This window comes from Zalophus californianus, chromosome 5 (genome assembly GCF_009762305.2).
Source record: "Zalophus californianus isolate mZalCal1 chromosome 5, mZalCal1.pri.v2, whole genome shotgun sequence".
In the NCBI taxonomy this organism is placed as follows: domain Eukaryota; kingdom Metazoa; phylum Chordata; class Mammalia; order Carnivora; family Otariidae; genus Zalophus; species Zalophus californianus.
In genome coordinates, this window is record NC_045599.1 from 70,917,013 (window position 1) to 70,939,935 (window position 22,923).

General features: G+C 37.3%; 1 long non-coding RNA gene across 1 annotated transcript in view; it reads right to left on the reverse strand.

The window, feature by feature from the left end:
- Positions 1 to 22,588, reverse strand: part of LOC113929502 — a 28,850-nt gene extending 6,262 nt beyond the window's left edge. Inside the window, exons 1-2 of the long non-coding RNA XR_003522216.1 lie at positions 22,275 to 22,588; positions 15,079 to 15,154 (exon numbers count right to left, since the gene is read on the reverse strand). This is a non-coding gene — a long non-coding RNA (uncharacterized LOC113929502). The remainder of the gene's footprint in view (positions 1 to 15,078; positions 15,155 to 22,274) is intronic.
- Positions 22,589 to 22,923: the final 335 nt, after the last annotated feature.

A 22,923-nucleotide genomic window follows, 5' to 3' on the forward strand; every position in this document is an offset into this window, starting at 1 on the left:
TTGTTTCAGGGGTACAGGTCTGTGATTCATCTGTCTTATATCATACCCAGTGCTCATTACAACACATACCCTCCCTGGTGTCCATCACCCAGTTGCCCCATTCCTCTATTCCCCTCCCCTCCAGCAATCCTCAGTTTGTTACCTATGATTAAGAATCTCTTATGGTTTGTCTCCCTCTCTGGTTTCATCTTATTTCGTATTTTCTTCTCTTCCTCTATGATCCTCTGTTTTGTTTCTTAAATTCCACAGATCAGTGAGATCATTTGATAATTGTCTTTCTCTGATTATTTCACTTAGCATAATACCCTCCAGTTTCATTCACGTCATTGCAAATGGCAAGATTTCATTTTTGATGGCTGCATAATATTCCAGTGTGTGTGTGTGTGTGTGTGTGTGTGTGTGTGTGTGTGTGTGTGTGTGTGCGCGCGCGCGTGCACGCATGCACGCATGCACGCATTTTCTTTACCCTTTCATCTGTCGAAGGACATCTGGGCTCTTTCCAGAGTTTGGCTATTGTAGACATTGCTACTATAAACATTGGGGTGCAGGTGCCCCTTTAGATCACTGCATTTGTATCTTTGGGGTAAATACCCAGTAGTGCAATTGCTGGGTCATAGGGTAGCTCTATTTTCAACTTTTTGAGGAACCTCCATACTGTTTTCCAGAGGGGTTGCACCAGCTTGCATTCCCACCAACAGTGTAGGAGGATTTCCCTTTTCCACATTCTCACCAACATATGTCGTTTCCTGACTTGTTAATTTTAGCCATTCTAACTGGTGTGAGGTGATACCTCACTGTGGTTTTGATTTGTATTTCCCTGATGCCCAGTGATATTGAGCACTTTCTCATGTGTCTGTTGGCCATTTGGATGTCTTCTTTGGAAATATGTTTATTCATGTCTTCTGCCCTTTTTTAACAAGGTTATTCGTTCTTAAGGTGTTGAGTTTGATAAGTTCTTTATATATTTTGGACACTAACGCTTTATCAGATATGTCATTTGCTAATATCTTCTCCCATTCAGAAGGTTGTCTTTTAGTTTTGTTGATTGTTTCCTTCACTGTGCAGAAGCTTTTTATCTTGATGAAATCCCCATAGTTCAATTTTGCTTTTGCTTCCCTTTGCTCCGGAGACGTGTCTAGCAAGAAGTTGCTATGGCTGTTGTAAAAGAGGTTGCTGCCTGTGTTCTCCTCTAGGATTTTGATGGTTTCCTGTCTCATGGTTAGGTCTTTCACCTATTTTGAATTTATTTTTGGTTAAATGTGACCACCTTCTTATACCATATACAAAATAAATAAAAGGACACATTGATCTATGTGTCTGTTTTTGTGCCAGTACCATACTGTCTTAATGATTACAGCTTTGTAATGGAGCTTGAAGTCCGGAATTATGATGCCACCGGTTTTGGTTTTCTTTTTCAACATTCCTTTGGCTAGTCAGGGTCTTTTCTGGTTCCATACAAATTTTAGGATTATTTGTTCCAGTTCTGTGAAAAAAGTGGATGGTGTTTTGATGGGGATTGCATTGAATGTGTAGATTGCTCTAGGCAGCATTGACATCCTCACAATATTTGTTCTTCCAATCTATGAGCGTGGGATATTTTTCCATTTCTTTGTGTCATCCTCAATTTCTTTCATGAGTATTCTATAGCTTTCTGAGTAGAGATCCTTTGCCTCTTTGGTTAGATTTATTCCTAGGTATCTTATGGTTTTGGGTGCAATTGTAAATGGGATTGACTGCTTAATTTCTCTTTCCTCTGTCTCGTTGGTGTATAGAAATGCCACGGATTTTTGTGCATTGATTTTATATCCTGCCACGTTACTGAATTCCTGTCTGAGTTCTAGCAGTTTTGGGGTGGAGTCTTTTGGGTTTTCCACATAAAGTATCATATCATCTGCAAAAAGAGAGAGTTTCACTTCTTCTATGCCAATTCAGATGCCTTTTATTTCTTTTTGTTGTCTGATTGCTGTGGCTAGGACTTCTAGTACTATGTTGAATAGCAGTGGTGATAGTGGACATCCCTGCCGTGTTCCCGAACTTAGGGGAAAGCTCTCGGTTTTTTCCCCCATTGAGAATGATATTAACTGTGGGTTTTTCATAGATGGCTTTTATGATATTGAGGTATGTACCCTCTATCCCTATACTCTGAAGAGTTTTGATCAAGAAAGGATGCTATACTTTGTCAGATGCTTTTTCTGCATCTACTGAGAGGATTGTATGGTTCTTTTTTTTTAAAGATTTTTTATTTATTTATTTGAGAGAGAGAATGAGAGAGAGAGAGCACATGAGAGGGGGGAGGGTCAGAGGGAGAAGCAGACTCCCCACCGAGCAGGGAGCCCGATGCGGGACTTGATCCCGGGACTCCAGGATCATGACCTGAGCCGAAGGCACTCGCTTAACCAACTGAGCCACCCAGGCGCCCAATCTTTTTCTTTCTTTTATTAACGTATTGTATCACCTTGATTGACTTGCGGATGTTGAACCAACCTTGCAGCCCAGGAATAAATCCCATTTGGTCGTGGTGAATAATCCTTTTAATGTACTGTTGGATCCTCTTGGCTAGTATTTTGGTGAGAATTTTTGCATCCATTTTCATCAGGGATATTGGTTTGTAATTCTCTTTTTTTTTAGGGGTCTTTGTCTGGTTTTGAGATTAAGGTAATGGTGGCCTCATAAAACGAATTTGGAAGTTTTCCATTTCTATTTTTTTGAACATTTTCAGAAGAATAGGTATTAATTCTTCTTTAAATGTTTGGTAGAATTCCCCTGGGAAGCCATCTGGCCATGGGCTTTTGTTTGTTGGGAGATTTTTGATTGTTGAGAGATTTTGATTGTGTCCAGGCTAAGTAAGCTGCTCGGGTTTGCTCTTGGGAGCTTTTTGTTCCCCGCAAGCTTTCCGTACAATTTTGGAGGATGAGAGTGAAAATGGTGGCCTCCCAATCTCCGCCCCAGAGAAGCTGAGAACTTGGGGCCCCACTCTTCAGTGAGCCCCGAGAGAAAAGCAATCACTCCCATCTCCATGGTCTCCAGCCGCACTCCGTGCTCACTCGGCCTGTGACCGAGGGTTTCTATCTCTGGCACACAACCCCGTGTGGAGTCTCCAAACCCAGCCGATTCCTGTGTTGCACTCCTGCGGGGATGAAGGGGAGTCTCCCGGGATCTGCCGCTTGTTGGGTCCCTGCTGGAGGAACAGTGGCCCGACTGTGCCGCAGATCAGAGTTTATGGCAACCCTGAGCTGAGAGCCAACTCCTCAGCTCCATGTCGGCAGCCAACTTCCAATACCTGGGAGCTCTGCCACACTCAAGCACCTGGGTCTTTCTGTGACTCTGAGGGTCCTGAGACCACACTGTCCCAGTGAGGATTCCACCCCCTGCTTAGCCACTGGAGCAACATCCCTCAGTGGAGCCGACCTCTAAAAGTTCCGATTCTGTGCTCTGCAGCTCTATCACTTGCCGGTAGTGGCTGACGGAGCCCCCCCGCCCCCATCTATCTTCCCGAATATCACCTCGGAATTACTTCTCCGCGCGTCTTACCTTCCAGAAAGTGGTCGCTTTTCTGTTCCGATGCCAATTCAGTTGCTGCTATTCTTTTCTTTAATCTCCTGTTGAGTTTGTAGGTGTTCAGAATGGTTTGATCCCTATCTAGCTGAATTTCTGGGACTAGATGAAATTTAGGTCTCCTATTCTTCTGCCATTTGCTCCTCCTTGCTCATAATATGTTCTTATAACTGTTTGTATTTCTTCAGTGTTGGTTGTGATCTCTCCTCTTTCATTCATGATTTTATTTATTTGGGTCATTTCTCTTTTCTTTTTGATAAGTCTGGCCAGGGGTTCATCAATCTTGTTAATTATTTCAAAGAACCAGCTCCTAGTTTTGTTGATCTAGTCTGTTCTTTTGGTTTCTATTTCATTGGTTTCTGCTCTAATCTTTATTATTTCTCTTCTCTGGCTGGGTTTACACTTTATTTGCTGTTCTCTCTCCAGCTCCTTTAGGTGTAGAGTTAGGTTGTGTATTTGAGATCTTTCTTGTTTCTTGAGAAAAGCTTGTATTGCTATATACTTTCCTCTTAGGACCACCTTTGCTGCATCCCAAAGATTTTGAATTCTTTAATTTCCTAGTTGACCCATTCATTCTTTAGTAGGATGCTCCTTAGCCTCCATGTATTTGAGTTCTTTCCAACTTTCCTCTTGTGATGGAGTTCCAGTTTCAAAGCCTTGAGGTCCAAAAATAGGCAGGGAATGACCCCAATCTTTTGGTACTGGTTGAGACCTGATTTGTGACCCAGAATGTATCTATTCTGAAGAATTTCCAGCTGCACTAGAAAGAATGTATATTATGTTGCTTTGGGATGGAATGTTCTGAATATATCTGTGAAGTCCGTCTGGTCCAGTGTGTCATTCAAAGCCCTTATTTCCTTGTTGATCTTCTGCTTAGATGATCTGTCCATTGCAGTGAGGGGGATGAAGGTCTCAATAAATCTTATGTGCCTTTGGAGTTAGGAAGGAGATTGGATGTCAGGATGCAGCTGAGATTGGAAAAAGGTTGTCAAAAGCTACAAGGTAGTCCACCCAGACCTGAGAATAATTAGACTCATGCATAGGGAGTGTTAGGATGGGGTTCAGTCCATATAAGATAGCCAAGCTCTTCAGGAGAATCACTGGTGAAGAGAATACTCTTACACTAGATGCAGCAGTAGCAGAAGATTGAGGTCTCCCCAGAATGCCAGCAGGTTCATGTCACTAATACATGACTAGGTCAATAAATCACTTTGCAATCTAGACCATCAAAGAATGGAAGATATCCATAAGTACCGGTAGTGTCCTTGCCTGCAACCACCATGGCATCTGTATTCTCAGATACCACTTAGAAGTAAAGAAAATGGAGAAAACATGGCAGATAGCACACTGGTCTGAAAGACTCCGAGTCACCAATGTTCCTGAACTAGAGACAGGGATAATGGTTAGTATGCCTCCCATCCCATCGTTACTTAGATGTCGTGGGCACAGAAGAAAGATTGGGTTAATAATACATGGCTTTGCTTAGACTATGTATGTAGTCTATAACTGATTTTTTTAGCTCTATAATTTTAACAATTATGAATAAGTCAGACACAGAAATGTGAAGAACATTTCTCTGAGATTTATCTCTCCTGATCGCTTGACTTGTAATGTCATGTAATGCCTTCTGCTTTGCATGTCCAGCATTCAAGACAGAAATTAATTCAGTCCTTCCTATCAGGGAGCAGGGGATGAGGTGTGAGACTGACTAAATGCAACTCAGAGTGCTTTTAAGTATCTCTGACTCCTTTGATCAGCCAGGTCCACCCTTGTCATCAGTGATGATTTTGTCCCCTTTCACAGTCAAGTTTCCTCCACTGCTCCCTAGTGCACATCTGATGGATCATGATAGATACATTGCTATTCACACAGAATGATGCTTTGCCTTCTGTTTAAATATCCCATAACATATTTTGTAAGGAAATATTTGCTGAAAGCTCACAGAAGACCACGGTGTTTCTATCACACAATCTGAGTCTGACTCAGTCTAGCTAGTCTGTTACAGTTTTCTTTTGGTTCACTGTCTTTGTCAACAATAGGAAATTAGATTGTTGTCCAAGCCCAGGTAAAACTAACCTTCAGAAATACGGAATGAGGTCAGTTGATAAAAAAAACACATTCCAGGAATAAAATAGTACAGAAAAGTAACTACTCTTCCCTTCCAGCATGGGGAAACCCCTATTATACACCTGCGATACTTAACACAGAACACTATACTGACCAGGTGTTTCCTTAAAAATGTTTCTAGGCTAGAGACAAGCATTTCCAAATACGTAGATTGAGTTTCTTGGCAAGCATTCATGGAAGTAAATACATTAAGCTTACTTTCATTACTGTGAAAGACTTTGGGGAGACCCACTAATGGTAGGGTATTACCTTCTGAAAACCACACTATTTACACTTATCATCCAGAAAAGCCGAGAACCAGACTGTTCCATTAAGCTGTCAATCAGAACTTATGAAGCAGCACAGATTGTATGTTACAAGTTTGAATGTTAGAAGGCATGACAATTACAGGATTTTGAGAATGCTAAGCATTCTTCTGACTGAAGAAGGAAGAGCATTCAAGAAATTATCTTTTTATTCTCAAGTCTTGGATATTTCATGCTCTAACAGGCTCTTCATTTTTGTACTTTTAGGCATATATCCAGAAGAGAAGATCTAGCTTGATGTCTTATATTTCTATAGCACTTTACAGCTTATAGGGTACTTGTACATATATTACTTGCTTTATAAATGATATTTTGTAATATATTGCATTGCAGAACCAGAAAATCTAAAAATACTTTTTAGAAGACAATTTTCAGAGTAACAAGTGAAATTTGTAATTTTTGCATTATAGCAAAAACACTCTGAATGTTTTTAGTGCATATTTGGATGTCTTTAAAAAGAGCTAGAGTGTTTTATGTATTACTATTCACTACTAACTTTTGGACAAAAGTTAATATAGCAGTAGGCTTTATTTGATATAATAAGGCATTTCTATCCTTCATTATTTATAATTTTATTGGGAAAATATGTGCTAATGCAAACAATTTTCATATATGAATAAAACATAAGGCAGCACAGTAATTAATATAAAAGGATTCAACAGCACATAAAGGTAGTTAATATATCTTTTTCATATATCAACGCCAGTTATATTTCCTTGGAAGACAGTAAAGATTGAAAATCAAGCATGCTAATTAATTAGTTTCATTCTCAGTTAACTTGAAGGTTGCATATAAAAAGGAAATCAGGTTGACTGTGAGCAAGGAGAATGAATAGTTTGTATAAAAAGATCAGGAGGAGAAAATATACAGGAAGAGGAAAAGTGTCAGCTTGCTTCTCAAAGTGGAACAAGTTCTCCTACTGTGTCACTAAAGAGAGAAAGTTTGAGAGAATGGGTTATATGTTAATGAATCTGCATATAAATCTGAAGGGGGAGAAATCAGAGAGGGAGATGAACTATGAGAGACTATGGACCCTGGGAAACAAACTGAGGGTTTCAGAGGGGAGGGGGTGGGTGGATGAGGTAACAAGGTGATGGGTATTAAGGAGGGCACATGTTGTGATGAGCACTGGGTGTTATACGCAACTAATGAATCATTGAACACTCCATCAAAAACTAATGATGTACTATACAGTGGCTAACTGAACATAATAAAGTTATGCAAATATAAAAAATAAAAATTAAAAAAAACCTTAATAAGAAAGTGAGTATCTGCTATGATAGGAAAGGGAGAATTAAAGGAGCATACAAAGCGAATGTTCTTGGTGGCATTGCTATATATCTGAAGAGGTATTTTAGTGAGATTATTTTGGGTGTATAGAAATAGGGCTTATTGGTTTGTTCAAGAGGGGATAATGCAAATATTGTCATAAAAGGACCAGAGATTCTGTACGGTGAGCAAGAAACATAGCAGGGCCAAGAATCTATAACAGACTGGTTCCAGGATCCCTTGATGGACCTCAGCACAGGATTTTGTGGGTCATCACACTAATTTTTTAACTCATGGATTCAGTTTCCTCTTCATTGTAGCTTATTCATAGACGAGGATGGGCCATTCTTTGCATATTTGTGGGATGCCATTCTACCACTCCACTTCCTGAACTGTCTAACTAGCTTGCCAGATTAACTCATGCAATGTGTTGGCCAAAGGTGCTGTGACCAAGAGAAAGAGTGAAGTCACATGGCTAGTTGACCTGACTTTCCTACAAGGGCTGTAAATGGGGCAGTTTCCCTTAAGAAGGGCTACTGGCATTGCATGTGTTATGAACAAATCCACAAAAATATGCATACCTGAAAAGATTGCTGGCTTTCTTATTTGCATGTGATATTTGAATTTCAACTCATATTTTTTTATGGTATTCTTCAAAGCTTTATATTTCCACATAATACTCTTTTCACTTCAAGGACTAGGAACTATTGTATGCTTGTTTATATCAAGAACTTGGAAAAAAGATAAAATTCTCATGGTTAAGTGAATTTTTTTCCACAGTATTGTCCAATGGGCTGATTGATAACAGTCTTTAGCATACATTTTACTTCAAAGCTCTGACTTTATGTGGTTGCTACTTCAAAACACTCCAAATTATATATTTCATGTTCCTTTTCTTGGGTATTCTGTTAACATTTCTCCCATAGAACATACTTGAGTTAATTAACAAAACTTGCTTTTTAGTTAGGCTGCTTGTGTTCCAATTCTTTGTTTTCATTGATTAGTTTTGACCATGTGAATGCTGTCAAAATAATAATGATTAAAATTACTGATACAGTCCAACTATCATTAACTCTGTACTCTGTATTATATCCAAATCTTATACATAGGTAGAGTTGAGGAACTTTACTCCCAAGGAATACTTTTTTAAAAATTTGGTGAGAAAATGTTTTACTGAATCTTAGTGTTACATATGGGTAACTTTTTAAATAACATGCATATTTTTTTCTTATTATTCTTAGTGAGTTACAGTGTTAGAGATATGCAGCCTATAGTTTATACTTACTCCTAGTACTGTATTGTTAGCTAAATTGTTTGATGATCATCTCTTTTGGGGGGAGTTGGCCTAATCATCATTTAATTGTGCCATACTAGACCACAAAATTGTTCATGATCTCTTGCAAAGCTTAGGTATGAGAAATGAGGTGTCGGACAGTATACATTTGGTGTTTATGCTAATAATTTTTTTAAAAGATTTTATTTATTTATTTATTTATTTATTTATTTATTTATTTATTTGACAGAGATATAGTGAGAGAGGGAACACAAGCAGGGGGAGCAGCAGAGGGAGAGGGAGAAGCATGCTTCCCGCTGAGCAGGGAGCCTGACGCAGGGCTCAATCCCAGGGTCCTGGGATCATGACCTGAGCCAAAGGTAGACGCTTAACGACTGAGCCAGGCAGGTGCCCCTATGCTAAGGATTTTTAATAATGACATAGACTAAGAATAATTTCTGGGAACATACAATTCATACATTAGAATTTAAACAAATAAATAGCAGAAGAATTAGATTTTTGTATTTGAAGGCTGTTATCCTGAAGTATGTGTTTTGTGTTTAATAGTTTACATTTATCTTTATAAGATTTTCTGAGTTCTGGGGTGCCTGGGTGGCTCAGTTGTTAAGCATCTGCCTTCGGCTCAGGTCATGATCCCGGGGTCCTGGGATTGAGCCCTGCGTCTGGCTCCCTATCCTGCGGGAAGCCTGCTTCTCCCTCTCCCACTCCCCCTGCTTGTGTTCCCTCTCTCACTGTGTCTCTCTCTGTCAAATAAATACATAAAATATTTTTTTAAAGATTTTCTGAGTTCTGCCTTATATTTATGATTATTATGTCATGAGAAATCAATCCAAATTTTGCTAGTTAAGTTTATTGAATGACTATTGATAGGGAATGGAATTGAAGGAAATTTTCAAAGATTATGTCCTTTATAAGATACTTGCATTTAAAAAATACTATAAATCACGACTCGCAAAACTCTTAGTAACATGAACTAAATCAACTTGAATCACAGTTATAATGCATAGACCATATTAAAATTAATGACTATTGAAAAGTTTCTACTTATGTTTAGACAAGATTGTGGGAAAACATTCATTCTGTCCATATGGTCAAGCAATAACTTGACCATTGAAAAATTTCTGTTTATGTTTCATGACAGGTATACAACATAATGATTCAACTTCCCTATACATTTTGCTATCCTCACCACAATGTAGTTACTGTCACCATACAATAGTATTACAATACCATTGACTATTACCCTTATCCTGTACCTTTCATCCTCATGACTTAATCCCTCTCTAACTGGAAATGTGTACCTCCCATACCCCCCTTTACCGATTTACCCCCCCACACTCTCCCCTGACATTTTGGTGACTACCATCTTGTTCTCTGTATTTATGGGTCTGTTTCTGCTTTCTTTTGCCATTTGTTTTGTAGATTCAACATAAAATGAAAGCCTATGGTATTTGTCTTTCTCTGCCTTGTTTTACTTAGCATAGTACCACACTCTAGGTTCATCAATGTTGTTATACATGTCAAGATCTCATTCTTTTTTATGACTAAATAACACTTTATTATATATATACACCATATTTTCTTTATCCATTCATCTATCGATGGACATTTGGGTTGCTTCCATATCTTGGCTATTGTAAATAATGCTGCAACAAACATAGGGATGCATATATATTTTTTCAAATATATGTTTTTGTTTTCTTTGAGTCAGTATCCAGTAGTGTAATTACTAGATCATGTGGTATTTCTATTTTTTTTTGAGGAATTTCCAGGTTTCTGCAGTGGCTGTACTAATTTACACTCCTACCAAGAGTGCATGAGGGTTCCTTTTTCTCCCCCATATCCTTGCCAACTCATTTCTAATCTGATACTAGCCATGCTGACAGGCATGAGGTGATACCTCATTGTGGTTTTGATTTGCATTTCCCTGATGACTAGTGATGTGGAGCATCTTTTCATGTAGCTAATGGCTGTCTGTATGTTCTCTTTGGAAAAATATCTGTTCAGATCCCCTGCGTATTTTTAATTGGATTATTTGGGTTTTGCCATTGACTTGTATAAGGTCTTTATGTATTTTGTATATTAGCCCCTTATCAGATATATTATTTGCAAATTTCTTCTCCTATTCAGTAGATAGCCTTTTAATTTTGTTGTTTTCCTTAGCTGTGCAAAAGCTTTTTAGTTTGGTGTAGTCCTGATAAATTTTTGCTTTTGTTTTCTTACCTGAGCAGACATATCTAGAAAAATGTCTGTAAGGCCAATGTCAAATAGATTATGGCATATGTTTTCTTCTAGGAGTTTTATGGTTTCATGTCTCACATTTAGGTCTTTTATCCATTTTGGTTTATTATTGTGTATGGTGTCGGGAAGTGTTTCAGTTTCATTCTTTTGCATATAGCGGTCTGGTTTTCCCAGCACAATTTTTTGAAGACACTACCTCTTCCCCATTGTACATTTGTAACACCTTTGTCATACATTAACCATATAATTGTGGGCTTATTTATGGGCTCTCCATCCTGTTCTATGTATCTATTTTTGTGCCAGTACCATACTGTTTTGATGACTACAGTTTTGCAGTATATCTAGAAACCAGGGATTGTGATACCTCCGGTTTGTTCTTCCTTCCTAAGATTGCTTTGGTATTCATGGTCTTCTATAGTTCCATAAAAATTTTAGAATTATTTGTTCTAGGTCTGTGAAAAACGCTGTTGGTATTTTGATAGGGATTGCATTGGATCGGTAGATTGCTTTAGGTAGTATGAACATTATAATAATTTTTCCAATCCAAGAACATTGTAGGTCTTTTCATTTGTGTCATTGTCAATTTCTTTCACCAGTATTTTATGGATTTCAGAGTATAGCTCCTGGTTAAGTTTATTTGGTTTGGTTAAGTTTATTCCTAGGTATTTTATTATTTTTGGTTCAATTGTATATAGAATTGTTAATTTCTCTACTACTTCATCATTAGTTTCTACAGGTACAGTAGATTTCTTTTTATGAATTATGTATCCTACAACTTTATTCAATTCATTCATTACTTCTAATTGTTTCTTGGTGGAGTCTTATAGGGTTTTCTGTTTATAGTATCATATTGTCTAAAAAGAACGACAGTTTTATTCCTTACGAATTTGGATCCCTTTGATTTCTTTTTCTTGTCTGGTTGCTGTAGTGAGGACTTCCAGTACTATGTTGAATAAAAGTAGGAAAAGAGGACATCCTTGTCTTGTTCTTGACGTTAGGGAAGAGCTCTTAGTTTTTCACCGTGAGTATGTTAGCTGTGGATATGTTATATATGGCCTTTTTGTTAAGTTGAGGTATGTTCTCTCTAACCTCACTTTGATCAGGGTTTTTATCATGAATGGATGTTGTACTTTGGCACATGCTTTTTCTTCATCTATTGAATATCCATTTTTTAGTGTAGTGTATCTACTGCTGATTCCCTTAAGTTTTTCACTTCAACTCTGCTTCTTTTTTATATTCTCTATGTATTTGTTGAAGTTCTCACTGAGTTCATACACTCTTTTTTTCCAGTCTGATGAGCATCTTTATGACCATAATTTTGGAACTCTTTATCATGGGGATTGGTGATAGCCAATCCCTTTAGTACTTTTTCTGAGGTTTTTGTTTTGTTCTTTCTTTTGGAACTTATCCCTCTGTCTCATTTTGCTTCATTTTCTGTGTTTCCGTAAATGAGGCAGAACAGCTACTTCTCCTAAACTTGAAGGAATGACCTTGACTGTGGTCAGTCCCCATATATGCCTGGTGATTTAGGGTGGAGCTGAAGTGGTCTTCTAGGGCATGCAGGTGGGGTAGCTGGACCCAAAATGGTAGAGGTTTGGAGTGTTCTGGGGTGCCTTGAGACTGTGTCACCTTGGTGGTAAGATGGCTGGGGCTGTAATAAGCACTGTTGAGGGGTGTCCCAGGATGTGCTAGGGACTCATTCCTGACTCACTGAGGCAATAGGTGGGCTGGGGGAGTTGTACCATGCTCCTGGCTATACTATCAGAGCTTTAAATGTCAAGTCTGGATGTTAAAGGAGTTGTTCAGATTTTGCCAGTTCCAAGGGGAATTCCTTTTTCTTAGAGGTGAGTGAACACCTGTATACTAGGTGTTAGCTGAGAAGAGATAAGCATTTCAGTAATAGATAATGACTTATCCAGTTACAGTGATCATGAGCAAAGTACAATGTCTGTTTCATTCCCCTTCTAATTTTGTCTCTTCCTGTGCATATAAAAAGAAAAAAAACTAGTATTCCTACAGTAATCCTGTAATTTTGAGTTATCTTTTATGTTAGTTGGTATATTTGCCATGGTCAGATTACAGAAATACTATGATACTCAGGATTGCTAAAGACATTGGATATCTTGTGCAGGGAAAGGGAACTAGGTGACTTAAAGCTAAGGAAGACCCCTACAGTGTACAAAGAAAAGGAATCGCCCTTTTCAAGACAGTTGCTCTTTGGTTACTCATTTCTTTTCCCCATGGTCAGGTTGGCTGCATCTCCAAACACTTGTAAGTACTGTATGTTCTGACATATCCTGAAGTCATGCATTAGCACCTTTTCATTCAGCAAAGGGTGAGAACAGATATCTTTTGGCAGCTGACAGCAGGAAGCAGGCAGAAAAAAAGGGAAAGGAAACTGGGGACACTGTGGTGGTCTAGTGGCTAGCAGGACTAATGTACCAGCTGTGAATAAACCCCCCCTTTTTTTGCCTCCCATCCCAGATGTCTCTCTGTCATTGTCATGTCCTCAAGCTATCGTAGTAAATGATTTGTGCATTGCAACTGAGTCACCAATGTGGCAATTGAACCTCTTCACAGCTCAATATTGTTGATGTGTGCACAGAGGGCCCTATGGTTGTACTGTATGCTTGTAGGAACAGGGATGGAGTGGGGAGGGGCTGAGGGGGAAGCACCAGAGAAAGAGTAAAAAAAGCAGGAGCCAGAGAGGATAGTGAAATGTCAAGGTTACCTTGTTTTGCCTGGAGAATTAAAAGGAAGGGGCACATTAATGCCTGCCTCCATTTGGTCTTTTGGCTCTCTTAGGATGAAGCAGCCCCTTGCTGCTCTGGTAGATATACATATCACTTTGAAAGATTAAAAAATGAAGAATGCAGTGATCTGTATTGTATATATGCTTTATTCTGTGGAAAGAATGTTAATAAATATACCGTGAGCCTGCAAAGTTTGCCAATATAAATAATGTGGCATTTCAAAGTCTGTCAGTAAATGTAATTGAATTTTTCAATGTAAAAATACAGTTCAGTTATAAATTGGAGTCATGCTTGACATTAGTTGGGCATTAGAAGATATTAATTAGATACTGCTCACTTCTCTCTTTTTTTTTTTAACATTAAATGAACTTATCAGGAAAGAAGAATTTGCAAGCATACCATTTAGAGATTTTTATTCTCAAAAACAAGCTGTCTGGTAATTTTTGGTAGAGAAATAAATGCTTTTTCAAAAATCTTGTCAGTGAGCTGTCTAAAACATGCCCTTCCCAATAGGAACAAAATATGGGAAAGCTAATCCATTTTAATACTTTGTAATGATAATAAGCTACAGTGAACAAGTAGCCTAGGGAAAAGATAGTAGTCACCTTTAAACAGAAAGAGAATAGCAAGTAATTGTACATTTTTACACTAGGCTGATGACAACATTTCCTGTGACTTTGAACTTACTTTGGCTGTCACCATCCTGGCAAACATTCTGCATATCAATCAGTTGTATTTCTTTCATGACATTTGCAGTATAATGTAGACACTTATGTGATCGTTGTATGTAAGCAGACCGTTTATATGTAAATAATTGTGTTCCTTCATGCTACAGACGCTGCATGTAGAACTGTTAGGACCTTTTAGATCTCAATAATACTGCAATTTTCATTTACTGTTTTTATTCTTGCTTAAATCTGTCTTCATTTTTCTTTGGCACGTTCACCCCTGAGTGTCTGGTTTATGTGATTGTACAGTAGTGTGTGTGTTTTCCAGCAGTTAATTACTTGCACTGAGATTCCAGAAATCGATTTAACAGTGTTTGAATCTTACTTTCTTAAAATTTTGTTATGTTGATTTTTTTGTTAAACAAAATATTGCAATTAATTACCACAAAAAAGTATATCTAGATGTTAACTTTAATTTGCATAATTTAATGTTCCCTGGGCATGTTTGAGTTTTTTTTTTTTTCTAGTTCCTGTTCCATAAAAAGATTTTTAAAGTTTTCAATTTAAAATTTGTAAGTAACCAGTACCTGTTCTCATTAGCTTCCTTCCAAGTAGCTTATTCAGTACTTTTATAGAAAAGTAATCTAAGGCCTCCCCACAATGCATAATATGTGTTACTCATAAATACCTTTTTGATACCATTTTCTGCTTCAAGATGAACATGGTGATTATGATTTATTTTTGGGGTCAGAAGGTTATAGCTAATTAAGTACCTGTATAAATGTCTTGATTCTAAAATAAGTTTATCTTTTAGATTCTATTGAAATACATATGGTCAGTTGTAACACAGTAACACTTTTGCATACCTTCTGATACTTGTTTAAAAGATAATTAGCTTCCAGGAATATCCAAAGAAAACAGGATGAGGTCTGGCTCTAGGACCTGGAAAAAAAGGAAAATAATGAAAGGAGAAATGGAACAAAACAGGTAAATTTTCCTTTTGTAACTGCTAAATCCAATGTTCTAATTCCTGGGCTAAGAAAACTTAAGACTCACAGCAGCAATGGCTACCTGATTAGCAATTTCCCAGACTTGGCATCTGTATTTAGTCATGTGACTAGTTTTGATTACCAGAGTAATATGAATTGAATTGATGTATATCATTTCTGGTCTTGGTGAAAAATCATATAGTGGGCCTACTCTAAGGTTTCTCGTCATTTCTTCCTGTCAGATAAAACCAAAGTGACATTGTACCCACAAAAGTTTTAGCTATTACCCTTCCTTACTACATCTGTATACTGATATTTATTACCACCTATGTATATTTATTTCATCCTTTTAATATCTTTTTCATAGCAGAGGCATCTGAGGCTTGCTGAGTTTGACTTGTATAATACCAAAAAAAAAAAAAATCACAATTTTAGGTTTCTGTTTAAGTCCTAAATTAATATTCTTCCCAGCATACTTCTTTAATCCTTAGAATTCTATCAGTTTTACTTTGATATGCTTGCATTGGTGGTAAAGGAAAATGTTTCATGTTCTTCATAATATAATGGCAGACTGGACAATTAGGAACTGCTTCACAATCTGAAAAGACCTTCAAGTAAAGAAGGTCAAAGCTAGGTCCACATTACTCAATTAGACACTATTATTTTAGTTTTGACTGAAAACAAATAAACTAAAAAATAACCATCAGAGTATTTAAGAACTGCCTCCAAAGAGAGAGGTATTATGTCACCAAAATGGAGACATTTGTCATTACAGACTTCAGTCACCCTCACAACTATTCACAGACAAGATGCTACTGAGGGAGTCACAGAACATGGGCATGAGGCTGAAGCACCCCCAGGTAACACAGAGACCAGGACAGACTGCATTAGAAAGGTAAGAAAAGCAGCTACACAGTGATCACGTTGCCCAAGCCATCCTGACACCACACTAAGGGGTCTCTCCTGAGACCCCTGTTCAAAAAGGGACCACTGGAGTGAGTTCCAGCAACTGTCCTCCAACCCCCAGCATTGTCATTTTGTAGGAACCCTTACTCTGGTTTCATCCCTGGGAATCCAACTGGGCTCTGGAGGGAAGAATTGGGAACACTTCCCCTTTTTTCTGACACAAGTTGTATTCCCATCACTGGTTTTACTCATTTGCTCTCTGACCAGGGAACTCAGTGAGGTGCAGGTCTACATAATTCAGGTCCGCACGCCAGGAATTTCGCTGGTGCTGTAGCCTGATCTGCGCACACCCAGGCAAAGTAAGTCATAGCCCTACCTACAGTGGAGTGTAGCCGCAGCCCCATTTGAGAGAAAGAGGTGGCAAGAATACATGGAAGGTCTATAATCCTGCAAGTCTCAAGCCGAGTGTGGGCACTGCTCAACACCCCTAGAGCAAAAACAGTAGTCCTGTTCAAGCAGGGAACTCAGGGCATAGGTCAACTTAAGACCACAAAGAACATTAGTAACCTTGGAGCTGCTTCTCCTGTGCCCAGTTAGGGAAAAAAATCAGCCTTTGGCCCACCAACCCAGAAACCTTACCAGAGCACCCAGGAAACTACAGAGCTTACAGTGGCACTTGAAGACTACAAAACTGAAGGCTTTTCCTGTCTGTAGAGCAAAACCAGTGGTCCCACTTGACTACGATATTCAGTGTACACTCTTACCTGATAACTGTGTAGGCGCTGGGTCCTGTCTTGCTGCCTCAGTGGGGCAGAGAAGCTAATTTATAGTCCCATCTATTGTTGAGTATCACACCCTGTCCCAGCTATCTGGTAAGCCTGATTCAAGGTCCTACAGCCAGGATTTCTGCCCAAGTCAGGGCACACAATGCACCCCCCATATGACCTCAGAACTTAGTTACCTTGATGAAAATTAGTCCCTACCTGCCAACACATCCAGAAATCCAAAGTAAGCTGACAAGTAAAGAACTGTCTCTAACAAAGCAAATCTGGAAAAGTCTGGAAGAGGAGATCACTTACTCAAATGTGTAGATATCAATGTAATAAATCAAGGGGATCACAAAAAATCAGATAAGTATAACACTATTAAAAAAACTAATAACTGATCTTAGAAATCTATGAACTGTCAATGAACTCAAAATAATCCTCTTAAGGAAGTTTATTGGACTAGAAAATCAGCAACCTGAAAATGGAACATTGGAAATTATCCCACGAGAGGAACAAAAAGACTGAAGAATGCCTATGGGACACATAAGACACAATGAAAAGAAACAATATTCACATTACAAGAATTCCAGGAAGAGAAGAGAAAGGGATAGAAAGTGTATTTAAAGCACTAATGGCCCCAAACTTCCCAAACCTGGGAAGAGAAATAGACCTCTAGATCCAAGAGGCCCTAAAGACCCCCAAATAGGGCTCCATCAAGACACATTATAATTAAATGGTCAAAAGTCAAGCAATTTAAAAGCAGTAAGAGAAAAGAAAGAACTCAAATATAAGTGAACCCCTAATAAGACTATTGGGAGATTTCCCAAAAGAAACTTTTCAGTTCAGATCATGAAATGACATATTCAAAATATTAAAAAAAAATCTGTCAACCAAGAATACTGTACATGGCAATGCTATTCTTTAGAAATAAAGGAGGGATGAAGACTTTCCCAAACAAACAAAAGCTGAGGGAATTCATAACCACTAGACCTGACCTGCCTTGTAAGAAACTCTAAAGGGTATTCCTTGAATAGCAATAAAATGATACTCATTAACATCATAAAAATATAAGAAGGCAGGGTAAAACCCACTGGTCATAGTACATATATAATCAAAGTTGGATTCTGTCAAATGGTTATGGTGGTATGTAAATCATTTTCAAATTAAATTTAAAAGTTAAAAAACATAGTAAAAAATAAACTGTGGTAATCTGTTATTATTATTATTACACAATAATAACCTAAAATGTAAGGGGGGAGAGAAGTTAGGGTGTTGTAATTTGAGGATATTTTATGTAAGCCTCATGGTAACCACAAAGGAAAGATGTGTAGTAAATATATAAAAGAATGTGATAAAGTCAAAGAAAGCACAAGACATCAAAACACCAAAAACACAGGAAAAGAAGCAAGGAACAATGGATCTACAAAATGACAAGAGTAAATCCTTACGTATCAAGAATTATTTTAAGCAGATCAAATTCTCCAAAGACATAGAATGGCTGAATGGATTTAAAAAAAAAAAAAAGTTCCAATGATATGTTGCCAACAAGAGACTCTCTTCAGCATTAAAGGTACACATAGAGTGAAGCAATGGAAAAAGATTTCAAGCAAATGCTAATCAAAGAAAGCAGAGGTAGCTATAGTTATATCAGCCACAACAATTTTTAAATGGTAAAAAGAGCAAAGAAGATCATTACATAATGAAAAAGGGGTCACTCCATCAAGTAGATTTAACAGTTATAAATCATTATGAAATTGGATACCCCTCTCCCAAAAATGAATAGATCATCTAAGAATCAATAAGGAAATGGGATTAGAACAAAAGTGTAGACCCAATAGACCATTCTAGAAACTTTTATCTGAATACAGCAAAATACACATTCTTTTCAAGTGCACACGGAAAATTCTCTAACATTATCCTAACATAGGATAGGCCATATGTTAGACCATGAAACAAGTCTTAATAAATTAAGAAGAATGAAATCATACCACATCTCTCTGATCAGAATGTTATAAAACGAGAAATAAACAACAAGGGAAAAACTCAAAAATCCACAAATACCTAGAAATTAACACTCTCCTGAAGAGCCAAAGAACCAGTTAAAGGGGTGGGGGGAGGTATCTTTAGACAAATCAAATGTAAATACAACATTCAAAAACTTAAGTGATGCCATGAAAGCAATTTTAAGAGGGAAGTTCATCAATGCCTACATTAACAAGCAAGAAATAGCGCAAATAACCTAAAGCTATGCCTTAGAGAACAAGGAAAAGAAGAATAAACTAAGCCCAAAACTAGCAGAGAGAAGGACACAATAGGGAAACAATAGAAAAGATAAACAAAATCAACAAATCTTTAGCTAGACTAACTGAGGAAAAAGAAAACACAGAAAACAAAAATTATAGACATGAAAGGAGACATCACAACAGCAACATTACAGAAATACAAAACATAAGAGGCTGCTATGAACAACTATATGTCAATATACTGGACAACCTAAAGAAATGAAAAATTCTTAGAACATACTATCAGAAAGAGATAGTCTGAATAGACCAATTACTAGTGAGAAATAAAAAATCTCCCAATAAGGAAAAGCCAGAACCAAATGTCTTCACTGGTACATTTTAACAAACATTTAAAGAACCAACACAATTCCTTCTCAAACTCTTCCAAAAAATCAAAGAGGGGGAAACATTTCCAAACTCATTTTATGAGGCCTGCATCACCCTGCTACCAAAGATGGAAAAGGACATTACTAGAAAACTATAGATTCCTATCTCTGATCAATATAGATACAAATATTATCAATAAAATGAGCAAATTGAATTCAACACCACATTATAGGTATCATTCACCATGATCAAATGGGATTACCTGGGATACAAAGATAATTCAACATATATCTAATCAATCAACATGACCCATCACATTAGAATGAAAGACAAAAAATTATCTCCTCACTACTGACAAAATTCACTACTGATTTATGATAAAAAAAACTTAACAAATTTATTATGTTGAGGTACATTCCTTCTATACAAAAGACTATATATGACAAATCCAGTGTTAACATCATACTCACTCACTTAGAGCTTTTCCTCTAAGATCAGGATTAAGACAAGGGTGCCCAATCTCACCACTCCTATTCAACATAATGTACTAAAAGTCCTCACTGGAACAATAAGGCAAGAAAAAGAAACAAAGGAAACATAATTGGAAAGGAGGAAATAAAATTGTCTCTATTTGCAGATGACATGATTTTATATATAGAAAATCCTAAATATTAGACAATAAAAAATGTCAAGTTGCAGGATATAAAATTAACATATATAAATGTCAGGAGCCTTTGCATACAATAACAATGAATTATTTGAAAAAGAAATAAAACAATGGCATTTACATTAACATTGAGAACAATAAAATACTTAGGAATAAACCTAACCTGGGTAGTGAAAGATCTCTACTCTGAAAACTATAAGACACTGGTGAAAAGTATCCAGGATTCATGGATCAGAAGAAATGATATTGTTAATATGTCTATACTACCAAAATCCATTAACAGATTCAATGTGATCTCTATCAAGATCCCTTTTTTTCTTTTTTTGGCAATTTTTTAAAGAAAAGGGAAAGAGAGACATTCTTAAAATTTATATGGAACCACAAAAGACCCCAAATAGCCCTAACAATTCTGAGAAAGAACAAAGAAGGAGGCATCACCCTTCCTGACTGCAAGCTATACCTATCTAAACACTATACTACTGTCATAAAAACAGACAAAGTGGCCCATGGAATAGAATTGACAGCTCAGAAATAAACTGAAACACGTACTGTCAACTAATATTTGACAAGGGAGCCAAGGAAACTCAAAGGAGAAAAGACAGTCTCTTCAATAAATGGTGCGCAGAAAATTGGATATTCACATATGAAAGAATGAAACTAGACCCCTATCTTATACCACTCATGAAAATGAACTCAAACTGGATTAAAGACTTAAATGTAAGACCTGAAACCATAAAAGTCCTAGAAGAAAGGATAGGAAAAAATGTCCTTGACATGGATCTTGGCAATGATTCTTTGGATATGTCATCTGAAGCACATGTAATAAAATGGAAAATAAAGAGTGGAACTACGTCATACCAGTTTCTTCACAGCAAAAGAAATCTTTACAAAGAAGACAAACAAGAGACTGAGAGGTATACAAAAAGATGCTCAACATCATTAGTCATCACAGAAATAAAAATCAAAACCACAAGAAGATATCACCTCATGTCTGTTGGGCATCATCAAAAAGACAGATAACAAGTGCTGGTGAGAATGTAGGGAAAAGGAACACTTGTGCATTGTTAGGGGGATTATACAATGGGACAGCCACTATGGAAAACAGTATGAGGGCTCCTCAAAAAATAAAACTACCATATAATCCAGCATTTCTACTTCTGGGAATATATCTAAAATAAACAAAAATTATCTCTACCACCATGTTTGTAACAGCATTATTTACAATAGCAGAGACATGGAAACATCAGTATCCATCATTGGATGGATGAATAAAAGTTTTGACATACACACATACACACAAACAGGGGAATATTGTTTAGCCCTAAAAAGTGAGGGCATCCTGCCATTTGTAGTAACGTGGGTGGACCTCAAAGGCATTTTGCTAAGTGAACTAAGTCAGACTAAACTAGACAAATACTGTGTGATTTCACTTTTTGGTAGAATCTTATATAGAATGAATAATAATAATAAAAAAAGATCAGATTTGTGGTTACCAAAAGTAGGGAAGGATGGGGAATGACTGTAGGTAACACTAACATGATGCATATGAAATTTTTGCTTTCTTTTTATTTTATCTATATGAAATGGCAAATGTGAACTCAGCTTTTGTGGTAATCAATTTACAATATACGTAAGTCACAGTGTTGTATTTCAATTACAACAATAAAATGGGGGAAAAATTACTCCAGGAAGTTCTAAAGATTTTGTTTATTTTATGGAAGACATGTTGGGCTTTCTAATACCAAATAAGTGAGTCCTTGTCATTAATGCTCCTAATAATTTTCCATTTTTTTCCATTTGTCTTTATATGTGCTGGGGTTTTCTTAATTAATTTTCTTGGTCTATGGATAATATATACTGAACTTGCTGAAATCTGCCATTTTGTCTTCTCTTGCTACCATGACTGAAATTTAGAAAATATAGCTCCTGTGTTTCTAGAATTTATAACGCCCAGACACACAGTATTATTCCCCAGTTCAGTGCACTTACTTGGAAAGGTATTTGGGTAATGTAATTCTTTTGGATACTTGTATTTTTACCACAGACAGGCAGATCGTATTCAACCTGGGCATCTCAGTTCTTAAACATGATAATTCTGGGAAAGACATTAAGGAATTAACTTACCAGAAGGTTTGATTCCAATTCTTCTCATTAAGAAGAGTCCCACAGGTCTTAGTTTTGAATACAGAAGAAAGAAGCATTTTTTGGGAGGTACTCTTACCTCCTCCACCTTAAGGAAGACCCTGTTTTCCTCTTTGTATCTCTTCCCTTGAAAGCTACATGTCTAGATAAATGGTATTTAGAGAGAATCTCATGTTGAGTTACCTTTTCCTCCTCAAAATCCAAAATTGGGTCAAATACATTTTAGTTATATATCTTTTTTTTTTAAAAGCACTCGGGATCCTGGTTCAAGATGGTGATGGAGGAGGATCCCATACTTGCCTCCTCCCATGGACATACTGAATCTACAGCTACATACAGAACACTTTGTGATCTCATGGAATAGTCACAAGTGGAGTAACAGTGTTTAATTGGCTACTACCATAGGGCACAGTGCCGAGGCAGAAGACAGAAACACCCAGTCTTCCCATGAAAGAGTCCTGTTAGCCTATCATCATAACTGCAGTCTAAAGAGCAGGCTTCTAATTAAACACACATCTAGGGGTCAACAATTCTCTCCAGATACTAGGGAGGCCAGCAGGGACCATCTTTGCACTCTTGCCCTGACTTAACCCAGTCACTTTTGTATTTGAGAGAGGAGCTTATGTACATA